A 15,901-nucleotide genomic window follows, 5' to 3' on the forward strand; every position below is an offset into this window, starting at 1 on the left:
GGGCTCTCTGCAGGGCCTATACTCCCTGCGTAGCGCCTCTTTCTTCCTAGCCCACCCAGCTTCCATCCAGAACCCTCCCCACTTCGGCCCCACCGCCCTCTTTCGGCACATAACATCACCCAGCCCAGCCTTTCTGGGCAGTGGGTCCAAATTCTCGGGGCACCCAAGCGGGTGGGAGTTCCTTTGCTTCTATGGCCTGCCTGCAACAAGCAGGGTAGGTGCTTTGTTTGCGAGCTGCCCAACCAGCACGGAGACCTAATCTCTCGGCGCCAGGAGAGCCAGCGTTGAGGAGAGCCAACATTGGGGAGAGCCAGCGTTGGGTAGGCAAGGAGACCTGATCCGGGAAAAGAAGATCCATAAGGGAGCATTTGGAAGAAGAGATGGGCAGATGCCAAGGCGAGAATTCACCCAACAAGCTGAAAAGCAACATGAAGCCACCAGAAACCAGCAACCTCACAACGGGAGGACATGAACACCTTAATCAAGAAGAAGTAGAAAAGATTGACTTCATGAAAGTGATTGACGCCCTTAAACAGCATGTAAAAAACGCCCTCATAGAAATGGATGAGAAATATAACAGAAAGTTTGAAGAATTGAATAAATCAGTGAATGATACCCTAGAAAACCAAGGAAAAACAATCAAACAGATAATGGAAACAATTCAAGACTTGAAAACTGAAATGGAGGCAAAGAAGAAAACACAAACAGAGGGCCAGCTGGACATGGAAAATTTAAGTAAACAAACAGAGTCTACAGAAACAAGCATAACCAACAGAATACAAGAGTTAGAAGAAAGAATCTCAGATTCTGAAGATACCATAGAGAAAATAAACACACTGATCAAAGAAAACAGCAAGTCCAACAAACTCTCATCACAAAACATTCAGGAAATATGGGACACAATAAAAAGACCAAACCTAAGAATAATAGGAGTAGAAGAAGGAGAAGAAGTGAAGCTCAATGGTCCAGAAAATATATTTAATAAAATTATAGAAGAAAACTTTCCCAACCTAAAGGAAGATATACCTATGAAGGTTCAAGAAGCATACAGAACACCGAATAGGCTGGATAAAAAAAAAACATCCCCTCGCCATATAATTATCAAAACACAAAGCATACAGAATAAGGAAAGAATATTAAGAGCCACAAAGGAAAAAGGCCAACTTACTTATAAACCTATCAGACTTACACCTGACTTCTCCATGGAAACCATGAAAGCCAGAAGGTCCTGGATAGATGTACTGCAGAAACTGAGAGACCATGGATGCAAGCCCAGATTACTATACCCAGCCAAGCTTTCATTCACTATAAATGGAGAAAATAAAATTTTCCAGGATAAAAACAAATTTAAACAATACACAGCCACAAATCCAGCCTTACAGAAAGTAATAGAAGGAAAATCACTAACCAAGGAGTCCAACAATGACCACAATAACTCAGACATCTAGAGACCCTTCACCAACACAAATCAAAGAAGGGAAACACACAAACTCTAAGACTAAAAAAGTGACCGGAGTTAACAACCACTGGTCATTAATATCACTTAATGTCAATGGACTCAACTCACCTATAAAAAGGCACAGGCTAAGAGATTGGATAAGAAAACAGGATCCAACATTCTGCTGTTTACAAGATACACACCTCAACCACAAAGACAGGCACCTACTCAGAGTAAAGGGCTGGGAAAAGGCTTATCAAGCAAATGGACCTAAGAAACAAGCAGGTGTGGCCATACTAATCTCTAACAAAGTTGACTTCAAACTTAAATCAATCAGAAGAGATGGAGAGGGACATTTTATACTCATAACAGGAACAGTTCATCAGGATGAAGTCTCAATCCTGAACATCCATGCCCCTAATATAAAAGCACCCACGTACATAAAAGAAACATTGCTAAAACTCAAGGCAGCCATCAAACCAAACACACTAATAGTAGGAGACTTCAACACTCCTCTCTCACCAATGGACAGGTCAATCAGACAGAAATCTAACAGAGAAATAAGAGAATTAAAGGAGGTAATGAATCAAATGGACTTAACAGACATCTATAGAACATTCCACCCAAATAGGAAAGAATATACCTTCTTCTCTGCAGCTCATGGAACCTTCTCAAAAATTGACCACATAGTCAGTAACAAAGCAAACATCCACAGTTACAAAAAAATATTAGTAACCACCTGTGTCTTATCAGATCACCATGGATTAAAGTTAGAATTCAACAACAATGCTACCCCCAGAAAGCCAACAAATTCATGGAAACTGAACAGTCAACTACTGAACCATACCTGGATTAAGGAAGAAATAAAGAAAGAAATTAAAGTCTTCCTGGAATTCAATGAAAATAAACAACATACTCAAACTTATGGGACACTATGAAAGCAGTCCTAAGAGGAAAGTTTATAGCACTAAGTGCCCACTTAAAGAAAACACAGAAAGCTCACATTGGAGACTTAACAGCCCACCTGAAAGCTCTAGAAAAAAAGAGGCAGACTCACCTAGGAGGAGTAGAAGACTGGAAATAATCAAACTGAGGGCTGAAATCAACAAAATAGAAACACAGAAAACAATACAAAGGATCAATGAAACAAAAAGCTGGTTCCTGGAGAAAATCAACAAGATTGACAAACCCCTATCCAAACTAATCAAACGGCAGAGAGCGAATTTGCAAATTAATAAGATCAGAAATGAAAAGGGGGACATAACCACAGACACAGAAGAAATTCAGAGAATCATTAGATCTTACTACAAAAGCCTATATGCCACAAAACTGGAAAATGTAAAGGAAATGGACACTTTTTTAGATAAATACCATATACCAAATTTAAACCAGGACCAGGTGAACAATCTAAATAGACCTGTTAGTCACGAAGAATTAGAAGAGGTTATCAAAAACCTCCCTACCAAAAAAAGTCCAGGACCAGATGGTTTCAATGCGGAATTCTACCAGAACTTCCAAGAAGACCTAATACCTATACTCCTTAATGTATTTCACAATATAGAAACAAAAGAGGCATTGCCAAATTCCTTTTATGAAGCTACAGTTACTCTGATACCAAAACCGCACAAAGACTCAACCAAGAAAGAGAATTATAGACCAATCTCACTCATGAACATCGATGCAAAAATCCTCAACAAAATACTGGCAAACCGAATCCAAGAACACATCAGAAAAATTATCCATTATGATCAAGTAAGCTTCATCCCAGGGATGCAGGGCTGGTTCAACATATGAAAATCTATCAATGTAATCCATCATATAAATAAACTGAAAGAAAAAAACCATATGATCATTTCATTAGATGCTGAAAAAGCATTTGACAAAATTCAACATCCCTTTATGATAAAAGTATTGGAGAGATTAGGGATACAAGGGTCATACCTAAATATAATAAAAGCTATATACAGCAAGCCGACAGCTAACATCAAACTAAATGGAGAGAAACTCAAAACCATCCCACTAAACTCAGGAACATGACAAGGCTGTCCACTCTCGCCATACCTCTTCAATATAGTGCTTGAAGTTCTAGCAATAGCAATAAGACAACATAAGGGGATCAAGGGGATTCGAATTGGAAAGGAAGAAGTGAAACTTTCGTTATTTGCTGATGATATGATAGTGTACATAAGCGACCCCCAAAACTCCACCAAAGAACTTTTACAGCCAATAAACACCTTTAGTAATGTGGCAGAATACAAGATCAACTCCAAAAAATCAGTCGCCCTCTTATACACAAAGGATATGGAAGCAGAGAGGGAAATCAGAGAAGCTTCACCTTTCACGATAGCCACAAACAGCATAAAATATCTTGGGGTAACTCTAACCAAGGAAGTGAAAGATATATTTGACAAGAACTTTAAGGCATTGAAGAAAGAAATTGAGGAGTATACCAGAAAATGGAAGGACCTCCCTTGCTCTTGGATTGGGAGGATCAGCATAGTAAAAATGGCAATTCTACCAAAGGCAATTTATAGATTCAATGCAATCCCCATAAGGTCCCATCAAAATTCTTCACAGATCTAGAGAGGACAATAATCGACTTTATATGGAAAAACAAAAAACCCAGGATAGCCAAAACAATCCTATACAATAAAGGATTGTCTGGAGGCATTACCATCCCTGACTTCAAACTCTATTACAGAGCTACAGTGATGAAAACAGTGTGGTACTGGCATAAAAACAGAGAAGTTGACCAATGGAATCATATAGAAGACCCGAATTTTAACCCACAAACCTATGAACACCTCATTTTTGATAAAGGAGCCAAAAGTATACAATGGAAGAAAGAAAGCATCTTCAACAAATGGTGCTGGCATAACTGGATGTCAACCTGTAGAAGAATGAAAATAGACCCATATCTATCACCATGCACAAAACTCAAGTCCAAATGGATTAAAGACCTCACTATCAGTCAGAACACATTGAACCTAATAGAAGAGAAAGTGGGAAGTACCCTACAACAGATGGGCACAGGAGATCGCTTCCTATATGTAACCCCAACAGCACAGACATTAAGGGCAACATTGAATAAATGGGACCTACTAAAACTGAGAAGCTTCTGTAAAGCAAAGGACACTGTCACCAAGATAAAAAGGCAAGCTACTGACTGGGAGAAGATCTTCACCAACCCCGCAACAGACAAAGGTATGATCTCCAAAATATATAGAGAACTCAGGAAACTAGACTTTAAAATGCTAATTAACCCAATTAAAAAATGGGGCACTGAATTGAACAGAGAATTCTCAGCAGAGGACGTTCAAATGGCCAAAAGACACTTAAGGTCATGCTCAACCTCCTTAGCGATCAGAGAAATGCAAATCAAAACAACTTTGAGATATCATCTTACACCTGTCAGAATGGCTAAAATAAAAAAACTCCAATGATAGCCTTTGCTGGAGAGGCTGTGGAGGAAGGGGTACACTCATCCAATCTTGTGCAATCACTTTGGAAATCAGTGTTTCGGTTTCTTAGGAAATTCGGGATCAACCTACCCCTGGACCCAGCAATACCACTCCTGGGAATATACCCAAGAGATGCCCGATCATATGACAAGGGCATTTGTTCAACCATGTTCATAGCAGTATTATTTGTAATAGCCAGAACCTGGAAACAACCTAGATGTCCCTCAATGGAAGAATGGATGAAGAAAGTGTGGAATATCTACACATTAGAGTACTACGCTGCGGTAAAAAACGACTTCTCGAATTTTGCATGCAAATGGATGGAAATAGAAAACACTATTCTGAGTGAGGTAACCCAGACCAAAAAAGATGAATATGGGATGTACTCACTCATAATTGGTTTCTAGCCATAAATAAGGGTCACGGAGTCTACAATTGGTGATCCTAAAGAAGCTAAGTAAGAAGGTGAACCAAAGGAAAAACATATAGTTATCCTCTTGGCTATGGGAAGTAGACAAAATTGCCGGGGACAAAATTGGGATCTTGGGGGTGGGGTGGGATGGGGGTAAAGGGAGATGGGGAGAGAAAAGGGAGAAGGGGAGGATGGGGGAACTTGGGGAAAAAGGAGGATTGGGATAAAGGAAGGTTGGATAGGGGAGCACGGATGCACAATTCTTAGTTAAGGGAGCCACATTAGGGTTGGCAAGAGACTTGACCCTAGAGGGGCTCCCAGGAGCCCAAGCCGAGGTCCCTACTTAGTTCCTTGGGCAGCTGAGGATAGGGAACCTCATGACCCTAGCCTATAGCAATACTGACGAATATCTTGCATATCATCATAGAACCTTCATCTGGTGATGGATGGAGATAGAGACAGAGACCCACACTGGAGCACTGGACTGAGCTCCCAAGGTCCCAATGAGGAGCAGAAGGAGGGAGAACATGAGCAAAGAAGTCGGGACCACGAGGGGTGCACCCATCCACTGAGACAGTGGAACTGATCTACTGGGAGCTCACCAAGGCCAGCTGGACTGTGATTGAAAAAGCATGGGTTAAAACTGGACTCTTTGAACATGGCGAACAATGAGGGCTGATGAGAAGCCAAGGACAATGGCACGGGGTTTTGATCCTATGCAATGTGCTGGCTTGGTGGGAGCCTAGCCAGTTTGGATGCTCACCTTCCTAGATATGGACGGAGGGGGGAGGACCTAGGACTTACCACAGGGCAGGGAACCCTGACTGCTCTTTGGACTGGAGAGGGAGGGGGAGAGGAGTGGGAGGAGGGGGATAAGGGTAGGAGGAGGGGGAGAAGGATGGGAGGAGGGGGAGGGAAATTGGAGGCTGGGAGGAGGTGGCAACTTGTTTTTTTTTCCTTTTATCAATAAAAAAAAAGACAAACAACCATCATGGTGGGGCATTCAGCTGTTCCCACTTGTAAAAGATCATACCAGCTGGGCTTGATAACTATCCTCTCGTAGATGGGCCTTGGGAGGAGGAGAGATGTTATTACACCTTCCTTAGGAAGGAATTTTTAGCAGCATCCCCAAATTCACAGTCCTCCTGCTTCAATCTTCCAAGTATTGGGGTTATCGTCGTGTGTCAGTATACCTGACCATGCCTTCTGTAGTTTTCATTGCTTGTGTTATCCATTCATGTATAGTCAAAGATGTGAGCAAACAGTCTCCGCACAGTTGTGGACTTGCTCCTCCTTGAACTTCTGGCAGGTTGTGCTTTAGTTTTTGAGGCAGGTTATTGTTCCTACAACAGTTATTATGTATGCTTGTGTTCATGTGTGTGCTCATGTCTGTAGAGGCGAGAGGGCAATGTCAAGTGTGGTCTTCAACGATCTTTCCTATATTTTTGAGACAGAGTCTTGGTCTTTGACTGAATCTAGAATTCACCGATTTGGCTAGCCTGACTGACCTCTGCTCACTAGTCCCGAGACTGGAGATGCGCACAGCTGACCTTGGATCTTATGTGGGTGCTGGATATTACATTCAGGCCCTTGTGATTGTACAGAAAGCGTTTTACTGACTGAACCATCTCCCAAGTCCCTAAAACTATTTTATCTCTTTACAAATTATTACATTTATTAACTTATTATGCATAGGTATAGGTGTATGTACATGTGTGTTCGTTCATGTGCCTCAGCATGTGGTTACAAGAGTTGGTTTTCTCTCTCCACCATGCGAGTCCCAGGGATCTGATTCATGACATCTGGCTTGGCAGCAAGTGCCTTTATCTGCTCGGCAATCATTCTAGCCATTTAAATATTTTTTAAAATATTTAAATATTTTAATATTTAAATAGTGTCAATTGTGTGCAGATTTGGAGTAATTATAGTTTTGGGTAAATTATCACTTTTATTATCATGATGCTATTATCTATTTCTAAATATATTTGTCTTGTATTTCTTAATTAAATATTTATACACTATATTTGATCATTATTTCTCCTCCCCCAATTCCTTCCAAATCCTCCCCACCTTCCTATCCACCCAATTTCATGTTGTTTTTTTCCTTCTTATAAATGAAAAAAATGGAAAACCAATAAGACAAATGCTAAAAGAAACAAAAAGCCCACAGAAAAATCAAAATAAAACCCAGAAATTCATTTTGTGTTGGCCAACTACTCCTGCGTATGGGGTCTGCCCTGGAATGTGGTTAAAATACCCAGTGACACTCTATTAAAGAAAACTGATTTTCCCTTTGACAGCAGAGATCAATTGCAAATAGCTTCTTGTTTAGGGATAGGACACAAGTCCACATTTCTTCTTAACAATCTTTTTATCTTCACTTCACGTAAGTCCCTGAGCCTGGAGGAAGAGGTGTGATGAAGACCTCGCATTTACAATGAGGGGCTCCAAAGTCTCTCACTTTCTGCAGGGTCCATTTGTGAGTCACCGTGCTGATCCCCATCTACTGCAAGAAGCTGTTCTGCCGTGGTCTGAGTGAGAAACTGACCTATGGGTATAGCAATATGCCAACAAGACTTGTTTTTTTTTTGTTTTATTTTTCTGGACAGGGTTTCTCCGTAGCTTTTGGTTCCTGTCCTAGAACTAGCTCTTGTAGACCAGGCTGGCCTTGAACTCACAGAGATCCACCTGCCTCAGCCTCCCAAGTGCTGGGATTAAAGGCGTGCACCACCACCGCCCGGCCAGGACTTGTTTTATTGCTATGCTCATTTAACAGAGTAACAGTGGTGGGTTGTATAGTCTCATGTTCTTTGCCATTTTAGGAGTATTAGTTATGGCTCCCATTTCACGTAGAGAGTCTTAAATCTAATAAAAAATATTTTTTGATTATTCTCATATTTACAGCATCTTGCACCAGCCTATTTTTCAGACAGGCCACTGGTACCTAGTAAGGACATGGGAGGAGAAAGGGAAATGATCTCCCGAGGAAAGAGAAATAGAATCTAGTGTTACAAAGAAATAAAGGGGACACAAGATTAAGATGAAATGGGGGTGATGGGAGGGCAGGACAATGGAAGAAATGTGGGGAGAGACATCACTAAAGGCCTTTTGAAAAGCTGTATGGAAACCAACCACTGTAGAAGCTTTCTAAAATATATACACATATCGAAGGAACTGAAATGGAGCCACCGTATCATAGGGGAGACAATGCCCCAATTAGACAACCTATGCCACCAAGTAAATCCTCCAGTGCAAGGAATGGGGTGCATCTTGTTGAGTCATTGGGCATAGGGGTCCATGGATACCCCGAAACATCAGACTATTGCCAAGGCTATCGATTACTCTCTTTAACGTGATGGTAAGGCCCTGTGCTGATATGACACAGCTTGCTTATGCCATTGAACATGGAGAAATAGAGCTGGTGCCTGACAACATGCTGTCTGCATGCTCCTGAAAGAGAAAAGTAAGCGTCGATGTCCTGAAATTCTGTTATTAGGTTTCGGGCGTATCTTCTGCTGCTCCCATCTTCGACAGTCTCACCTTTTGCTGTCTTTTGTAAACCATCATAGCCCAGATCTTGTAAGATTAGCCTAGTCTTTCATCTGGAATAATTTTCATTTCCTGTAAGTACTAATATACTTAATTTGTTTGCACAATTTATTTTACGGCCACTTCCTTGCAATGTGGCTGTATGTGCCTCATTCTTTTGTCAACTAAAATGAAAAGAATAAGAAACAATTCACACTAAGAACACTCCTACAGTTGAGAAAAAACAGACAAAGGCAAATATTTGTAGTATTTGCTGACAATCATTTTAGCCATATACATATATAGGAATGGTTGTGTAGATTTTGTGTGTCATATAGAACCAATTGATTCTAGAAGGTCTTGGAATAATGCCTGATGTATAATGGTACACTTATGTAAGCATTGGGCTTTCTTACACCATTGTGATTGTGGTTTGTATCCTGCTGTTTCTTTATTTCTTATTTTTCATCATGTGATAACAGAGATTAGAAACCAGGATATTGTAACATGCTAGTGAACACTCCCCCACTAAGTCCCTAAGCCTTTCTTTTTTAAATAATATACTTTTATTTATGCTTTGAGAATTTCATGCAATATGTTTTGATCATACTCACCCCCACTCCTCTCCTCAATTCAATTTTTTTGAGATAATATAATTACAAGATTTCTCCCTTCCCTTTCTTCCCCCAGAACCTTCCCATAAACCCCTCCTGGCTCTTTTTCAAATTCATGGCCTCACGGGTCTAGGGAAAAACCAAATCCTGTTTTTCTGCTAAAGAAACATAGCAATAAAATGACTCTTAGTGACATTCCTTGAGGATCAGTGTTTTGCGCAGGCAGCATCAGAGAAGCTCCCTCCTGCAGTGGATGGGAACAAACACAGAGGCGCACAACTGGACAATGTGCAGAGTGAGTGACCTTGGGACAATTGGTCCTAAAAGGTGTGTTCTCATCAAGCCCCTCCCTGCTTAGGGCTCAGATGCTATGCAGAAGAGGAGGCTAAAGGAGTCTGCATCAGAAGTGATTGATGATTCTAAGGAAACAGTGTCTTCCAGACACAACAGGCTCGACACTCATACGAACCCACAGAAACTGTGACAGCATGTACATGACCTGCTGAGGTTCAACAGGATGAGTTCCCAGCTCTGAGGAGCAGAAGCAGACACAATCATGCATCCCTAACCAAGAATTGATCTCTATTTGACAACTGATTGTAAAGAAAAATTAATTTTCTCCAATGGAGTCTCACGGGGTATGTAAACCACACTAAAATGCAGGTCCCATGCCCAATAGTACATAGCCAACACAAAATGAATTTACTAATATTTTTATAGATTTTTTTTGTCTTATAATGCCTTATTTGGGCATTTTTTTTGTCTCCCTGGTCCTTTGCTTGTATATTACATTGAAACTGGGCTCACAACTCTACATTTTGATTGGTTGTGGTTTTATGTAGTGGTCTCTATCTGTTTCAAAAAGTTTCCTTGATTGTGGGGTCAGGGGGAGGAGTGAAGACTACACTTTTTTATGGGTATAAATATAAATGTTTGGAACATAGCCAGGGATTATGCTGGGTTAGTAAAGTAGTAGTTCTAGTTTCTTCTCCAAGATTCATGATTTCATTGGCACTGAGTAATCAAGTAGGTTTCCACTACCAGGCATTTCCCTACTTTTGAGCTGTGGGCTCCTTCCTTCCTTCTGTATTTACCTTCCTAAAGAGCCCCCTTTTCCCCATTTCCTGATGTGGGAGTGATTTCTTATTAATAAAGAAACTGCCTAGACCCATTTGATAGGCCAACCCTTAGGTAGGCGGAGTAAACAGAATGGAATGCTGGGAGAAAGAAGCTGAGTCAAGGAGTCGCCATGGTTCTACCACTCCAGACAGACGCAGGTTAAGATCATTTCTGGTAAGCCAGCTTGTGGGCTACACAGATTAATAGAAATGGGTTAGATCAATATGTAAAAGCTAGCCAATAAAAAACTGAAACTAATGGGTCAGGCAGTGTTTAAAAGAATACAGTTTCCGTGTAATTATTTTGGGTAAAGCTAGCTGTTCAAGCGGCCGGGTGCGGGGACTCAGCCCGCCGCTCCTACTACTACAGAGTGGCACCCAACGTGCTAATTAACTCCACGTAAAACCTGAGAGGGCTTAAAAAGGAGAGAGAGAGAGAGAGAGAGAGAGAGAGAGAGAGAGAGAGAGAGAGAGAGAGAATTTAAGACAGCTTTTTGCTGTTTGTGGGTTGCGCGCCACAAAGAAATTGTCCTGACTCAGCAGCCGGAAAAAACTGGCTGTTTTAAAATGCCGGCTTTCTGGGCTGTGCTGCCATTGCGATCTCTGTCTGGCCCCTGTGGGAGACAGAGCTTTTGAATGGAGCATTTGGAGTAAAGCTCTACGGCTTGGTTGATGGCAATGTGGACTGCTGTGTGCCTGGAACTGTGTGGCTCAGGGGCACCAAATGACTCTGAGGCAGGAGCTGCTCAGCTCCGCCATGCTGAACTGTGCTGGTCTCAGGTAGGAACTACCGTAATTACCATAAAAACAGCGCAGTTAAGGTTTAGATTGCGCCGGGCGATGGTGGCGCATGCCTTTAATCTCAGCACTTGGGAGGCAAAGGCAGGCGGATCTCTGTGAGTTCGAGGCCAGCCTGGTCTACAGAGCTAGTTCCAGCACAGGCTCCAAAGCCACAGAGAAACCCTGTCTCAAAAAACCAAAAAAAAAAAAAAAAAAAAAAAAAAAAAAAGGTTTAGATTGGGCAGGAAACAGGCTGTACCGTATTACCTGTACATGGTGCAACTTAAGTTTTTAAGAACTGCTTAACATTTTAAGAAATGCTCCTGGATAGTAAAAAAATGTTACAGATTCACAATAAAACAGATTCAGACATAAAAGACCATACTGCTGGATGAATGTACGTAGGCTTGAGAGAGAGAAGAAAAAGAATATAGAGAATAAAGTTAATGGTTTTAAAAAAAAAAAGGTAAAGTCTGTCATTCCATTCTTTAGTGTCTTTCTCCCTCTCAACAAAGGTTTAAAGTTCTCATTGTAAAGGTCCTTCACGTCCTTTGGTTATATTTATTCCTAGATATTTTATTTTCTTTGAGGCTGTTGTGACTGGAAGTGTATTCATGGTCTCATTCTCTGTATGTTTGTCGTTAGTGTACAGAAAAGGTATTGATTTATGCCAGTTGGTACTTTATCCTACCACATTGTTGAATTTGTTTATCATTTCTAGACATTTTTATGGTAGACTTTTTGGGACCTCTAATGTAGAATATCATAGCATTTGCAAATAGGAGATAGTTTTTCTCCATGTATGTCCCTTTAGTTTCTTTCTCTTACCTTATTGCTCCAGCTAGTACTTTGAGCACAGTACTGAGGAGTGTGGATGGTAGACAACCCTGACTCCTTCATGACTTCGTTGGGATTGCTTCAAGCTTTTCTCCATCTAGGATGATGATGGCTGTGGGTTTCTTGTAGACAGCTTTTATTGTGTTGAGGTCTGTTCTCACTAGTCCCACATTCTCCGTGTCTTTTATCATAAAGGCATGTTGGATTTTGTCAAAGGACAGCTCTGCATCTATTGAGATGAACATGTGGTTTTTGTTTTAATCCATTTATATGGTTTATTACGGTTACTGACTTGCATATGTTGAGACATCTCTGTGTTTTGGAGATAAAGTCAACCTGATCATGCTGTAGAATAGTTTTGATATATAGTAATTTGAGTCTAAATCTATCAGGTACATTGGCCTATAGTTTTCTTCCTTTGTTCATTTTGTCTTTACCTGGTTTAGGCATTACAGTGATAATACTGATTTTTGTACAAGATGTTTGGGAGTGATTCTATTTCTATTCTTTTAATAGTTTAAGAAGGATAGCTGTAGTTCTTCTTTGAATCTCTGGTCAAATTTTCCTGTGAATCCATATGGCCATCTCGACTTGGAATTTTTTTTTCTGGAAGGCTTTTTATTTCTACTTAAATTTCCTCATTTGTTATGATTTGTTATGGATCTGTTTAGGTTGTTGGTCTCTGTTCTTTTTAATTTGTGGCTGAGTCTAGAAATTTATCAATTTTTCAGGTTTACAGCTTCATGGAATCAGGTTTTTAAAACATCCCCTTATAATCGCCTGAATTTCTTTAGTGTTCTTTGCAATGTTTCTCTATTCATTTCTGATTTGTTAATTCAGATCCTGTCTTTCTTTCTATTAGTTGGGCCAAGGGTCTGTTATCAATCTTGTTTATTTTCTCAAAGAATTAGCTCTTAGGTTGGTTTATTGTGTTCTTTGTTTTTAGTTCATTGATTTCTGCTCTGATTTTTATTCTTTCTGCTGTGTTTATATTTGGTTGTTTGTTCGTGTTTTTGTTTTTTTCTAACTTCTTGAGTTGCATCATTAAGCCAAGTATTTTAAATTTTTTTGTTGTTGTTGTTTGTATTGGTTTGAGACAGGTTTTCTCTGTACAGCCCTGTCTGTCCTGGAACTCACTCTATAGATCAAGCTGGCCTCAAATTCAGAGATTCACCTATCTCTACCTCCCGAGTGCTGGGATTGAAGGCAAGCTCCACCGTGCCAGCCTTCTGATTTTTTTTTGATGTTAGGCACTTAGAGCTATACATTTCTCTCATAGGACTACTTTTGATGTGTCCCAGAGGTTTTGTTGTATCCTATTTTCATTTAATTCCAGGATTTCTTAAATTTTCTTTCTTGGTTTCTTCTTTACCCATTCATCAATAATGAGTTGTTTAATCTCCATGAGATTTTGTATTTACTAGATATGTGTTTGCTGTAAACTTTAAGTTTTATTGCATTACAATCAGATAGAATACAAGGATTGGTTTCTACCTTCTTAAATGTGTAAAGATTTGTTTGAATCCCTTTGTGTGATCTATTTTAAAGACGCTTCTGTGCTCCTGAGTAGAACATGAATCCTTTGGGGTTTTGTTGGAATATTTTGTAGGTATCTATTGAATCTGTTTTGATATATGATGTCAATTAATTCTGGATTTTGTTTATTTTTTTGTTTAATAACCTGTCTATTAGAGAAAGTGGGGTATTGAAATCACCTACTAGTAACAGATGTTTGTTAACCTTTGTTTTTAAATCCAGCAGTAGATTTTTTTTATGAAATTGGGTGTATATGTTCAGGATAGGAATGTCTTCTGGTTTAACTGTTCTCTTGATTAGTGAAATATCCCCCTAAATCTTCTGATTAGTTTTAATGTGAAGTCTATTTGTCAGATATTAGGTTAATGAAGCCTGCTTGCCTCCCAGTCCCATTTGATTGGAGCATCCTTTTAGTCTAAGGTGGTACTTATCCTTTAAACTAAAATGTGTTTCCTGTAGGCAACTGATAGATGGATTTTGTTCTTGATCCATTCAGTTAGTCTGTGTCTTTTGATTATAGAATTGAGGTCATTGATGATCAAAGTTATTATTGAAATGTGTGTGTTAATTACGGCCATAGTGTTGTTTTTGGTAGCAGTGTTTGTGTTTTTGGTGGTGTTTTTTTTTTAACAATTATGGTTTCATATTTCTTTCCATAGTACCTCTGCTGTACTCATTTCTATCTTCATCCCAAATGAATGCTTCCTGTATTTTCTTTATATTTGATTTGGGTAATTTTAAAAGGCTGTTTATATTGTAGAAAGCTTTCCTTTCTCCTTCAATTATGGCAGATAATTTTACTGGGTATATTAGTCCAGGTTAGTCATCATGGTCTTTTAGGACTTGGAATGCATCACTGCCAGGCTCTTCTGGCTTTCAAAGTTTCCATTGAGACATCAGCTGTTATTCTAATGAGTTTTCTTTTAAATACGAGTTACTTTATATTCCCCCACCCTCTTCCCCTCTTGCAGCTTTCAATATACTTTGTTTTATACACTTCATGTTCTATCTATAATATGGCATGAGGATTTTTCTTTTCTGGTCTATTTGGTGTTCTGTGTGCTTTTAGTATTTGTGTGGATTTTTTTTTCTGTGATTTTGCTAAAGATCTGGTCTATGGTCTTAGGATTCTTTTATGCCTATAGTTTGAAGTTACATTGTGGACATTTGTATACCACTTTATGAATATAGCAAAGCATTAACTTAGCAGTACACGTAAAACAGTAACATTTTTATGTAATAGTCCCAAGCTATTTTTAAAAATCTAAAAATTCTTTAAATAGGTTCATATTTAGGTAAATACTACCCATTGGCACTCTAATTTTATCTTCATAAAAATGAACTTTATATTCTGATTCATCAGCACTACGTAAAATAATGTGTGTGTGTGTTTGTTCTCAGTACCCAGACTTCCTGAGTCCTCTTCCAGGGTATAGCCCTGTGACTCTCCCTGACCTCTCTGCCACACTATGTCCTTCCTAAACCAATGCAGGTATATTGATCGAAGGAATAAACATTCCTTTGTCTATGAAAAGCATAACCGTGTTGTGCTTGGCTGGATGGTTAGTTAGACATGGTCTTACATAGCCCAGGTTAGCCCCAAATTCATTGTGCAGCCAAAGATGACCGTGAACTCATAATTTTCTTGCTTCTACCCACCCCAAGTGCTGTGATAACTGGTAAGTGCCACCACACGGGGTTCACATCTGTGTTTGAAGCAAACCGTTAAAATTGCAAGGCTGCATTTTTGACATTGTGTTGTAAGTTGTTGGCTCTCTAGGTATCTGGCAACATTGGACTGAAAGCAAAGCTGAAAAGTAAACTGGATGAATTACTAGATACTCATTGGGATGTCTGGATGATTCCTAAATAAAAATAGAAGCATTCAAACACAGCATGACTCAGCATAACTTTTAACTAAGGCCTCTGCTTAAGACAAAGATCCACACTTTCTGTAGGATAAAAACATCTGGAGCACTGTCAGTATAGAAGGGACACAGTGTTTCCTGGTTAAAGCCTGGAGTGTGGGGTAGATCTGGATAGGTGGGAAGGTTAGATGAGGCAAGAGAGGGTCCTGTGGATTGGAGGCAGGTAGGGCTTGGGGGCAGGTAGGGAGCATCCTGGTTGAAGCTTAGACCCCTTTGAAGGGCAGGTACTGGTTGTGGAACCCAGACTAG

This window comes from Microtus pennsylvanicus, chromosome 2, assembly GCF_037038515.1.
Source record: "Microtus pennsylvanicus isolate mMicPen1 chromosome 2, mMicPen1.hap1, whole genome shotgun sequence".
In the NCBI taxonomy this organism is placed as follows: Eukaryota; Metazoa; Chordata; class Mammalia; order Rodentia; family Cricetidae; genus Microtus; species Microtus pennsylvanicus.